Source organism: Stylophora pistillata, chromosome 4 (genome assembly GCF_964205215.1).
Source record: "Stylophora pistillata chromosome 4, jaStyPist1.2, whole genome shotgun sequence".
In the NCBI taxonomy this organism is placed as follows: domain Eukaryota; kingdom Metazoa; phylum Cnidaria; class Anthozoa; order Scleractinia; family Pocilloporidae; genus Stylophora; species Stylophora pistillata.
In genome coordinates this window covers 44,828,452-44,831,501 of record NC_142522.1, presented here as the reverse complement: position 1 = coordinate 44,831,501, position 3,050 = coordinate 44,828,452, and positions in this window count along the sequence as shown.

The window sequence follows — 3,050 nt, the reverse complement described above, 5'->3', positions numbered from 1 at the left end:
CGTTGAGTTTGACTTGTATTTAATCGTTCATATGTAGACTAATCTAATCCAGTTATTAGAGTGAATAAAGGTAATAAGATTCTAAAGAAACTGTGTTACTGCGATGGTGAGGGGAACTGCAAAATAGTTTAGTTTCATCGATTTGAGTTGATACCGTAAAGAGTTTCTATAGCTGATGTTTCGAGCGTTAGCTCGTTATTAGAGTTAATTGTCTTTAAAAATGCTTTGAAACTGAGACATTTTTCAAAACTCTAATATTACTCTTACAAATCCTGTTTCATTTTAGTTTAGCATTTTAGGATTCTTACCAACGTTACTTAGTTCGTTGCCGTCGAGGAATAACGTTATATGTTGTGGCAGATCCTTGATGTGTTAGGTTCTTAACCAAATAGACTGCTAATAAATCAACAAAAACATGACATCAGTAAAATTCGAAAACATCGATGAATACTTATGTCCTTTAAAATTATAAGATCAACATTTCCGCGAGAGATGTTTTCAAAATTGACACTAAATGAAGAGTGTTTTTCTGTTTTTGTTTTTTTGTTGTTGTTGTTGTTGTTGTTGTTTTTTGTTTGGATTTGCTGATTTTTAGAATGAAGTCTCTGCGAGACGGTATACCTGTAACTCAGGTGGTAAGTCAGTTGAGATGTCTGAGATGCTTCAGAAAAAAAGACAAGGTTGGAATTTGTTCCATGATTCCGTAGATAAAACCCTCATCTAACGCTTAAGACAGGATCTTTCTGCTGGCTAAGGAGTACAGATGATGTAAAACAAAAGAAACAGAGACAAATCGAAAGGCAAAGTACATTAAAACTTATCACGACAACAACAAAAACGGCTTTCCAGTATTTGCAGAAATATTCTAATTGGACTAGTTTCCGCTAGAAGAGAAGCTAGAAGAATTGTGGAAGACTTACGTTTGAGATAACTAGAATGATAGATAGTTTTAGCACTTTTGATTTGTGGAAACTTACGTTTGATATTGCTGATATAGAATAATGTTTTTAACACTTTTGGAGAAAGCAAATTGATATAGGTCTTTAAACTTGTATGGCAGTTCATGCCAAAGATCAATGGACATAAATGATATCATTTGTTTGCCAGTATTTGTTTTTACTCGAAATTTGTGAAGATTTTGTTTGGCTGCATACCTGGTGTTATAATTACATACGTTACTGGCATACTGGAGAGAGCACCTTTGTGCCATTCATGAATAAATTTGAGAGCATACAAGCGATATATGTTAGCTAGAGTTAACATTTCCAAGATATTATTCCAAGGTATTTTTTCCAGATAGAGTTGCAAAGAACATTAACCTAATAACATGATTTTGCTTTGTTTGTATTTTATGTAAATTTGTCTTGCTGGTGCTGCCCCAGGTAACAATAGTGTACGAAATGCAAGGATAGTTAAGATTATAATAGATCTGCGCGCGTAAGTGGTTCGAGAGGTAGATAATGCCTCAACTTAGAGATTACTCCTGCATTCCGTGAAAGCTTAGCGCACACATATGAGATGTGATATTTCCAAGTTAAAGCACCATCGATCATTACTCCTAAATATTTAATGTGGTCTTTCCGTTCCAAGGAGTGGCATGATCCATCTCGGTTAGTTATCTTTATATTAACATTCATGTTCCTTTTCCTTGGGGATTTTACAATCAGGTAATTGGTTATCTTTAAATTTACTGATAGCTTGTTTATGTCCTTGACTTTTTTAGTTCTAAATTCATTTGCATTTCTAATGTTGAATATCTTTAGCAGAAGCAAACAGGTTAGTATCGTCCGCAAAAATCTTAAATGAAAGGAACTCAGAGCAATTAGGGTCACTGTAAATGTTCTTCTACCTACTGTATTTTGTTTCACTCTAGGACAAGCTATATCTGCAAATCATCTTTTTTTACCATCTCTATAATATCAGCTATATAAGAAAGTACTTGTCATCGACCACTGAAATACTTGTTCAAGCATTTGTATCTTCAAAATTGGATTATTGTAATTCATTACTCTATGTACTACCGAACTACCAAGTAAAAAAGTTACAGCAAGTCCAGAACGCCGCTGCTTGTACATACATACATACATACGTTAGTTGACCACTCCCCATGGGGGCTTTTCAGGGCCAATTCCCACCCATCCCACCCCAGGGGAGGATGTAATACATACATACATACATACAGACAGACAGACAGACAGACAGACAGACAGACAGACATACATACATACATACATATACTTTATGTAATCTTGAATTTGGAGTAGCTAAAAGATAAGCTAGTATCTTCGAGTTACAAGTATAATTCTAAATACTACTAAAATGTAAAATTGTAACATTCTAAAATTTAACTATAAGAAAGAGTCATACTGTAGAATCTTGCGCTTGAAATCAGAAAAGTCAGACGTTCTAAAAGAGTCCGGAAGAGAGTTCCATAGTTTTGAAGCCATATATGAAAAGGAGTGAAGACCATAGGTAGTAGTTTTTGTAGACGGTAGAGACAAAATATAATTTCCGCATAGATTATAGTATACAGACCGGAAACTAAACATATTCCTTAGATAGCCTGGATAGCAATTAAAAAACAAGCTCTTGTACAATATTTAAGAAAGTCTGAAGGCATCTTTTATACAGAGATTTGGAGTTAACTTTGCTAAGTAGAGAGTCATAGGGAGAATTATAATCCTGCAAGATAAATCTAAGAATTCGCTTGTTTAAAGTATCTATCTTCTCAGTACTGCGCGCACCACAGTCATCGTACCATCACTGCTCCCCTAACTGACATGCTTACTTCAACTGACAAAATTGTCCACTTTTAAAAGATTTGGTATATCTCTCACAAAAAAGTCTTAGTGCCTCATTGAAAAACTTTTAAGACTTGTGTAAAACATAGGCATGCTGCGCGTGCAACAGTTACTTTTGTTGGATGGATGGGTGGGTTGGGTCAAGGTGGAACAATGTGTAAATGAGGTCTTCATTTTTGTCAAAAAGGAGCATGATTTTCAATAGAACGGAAATGTCGTATTACTTTACCTTAGCTAAGAGAAACCCAC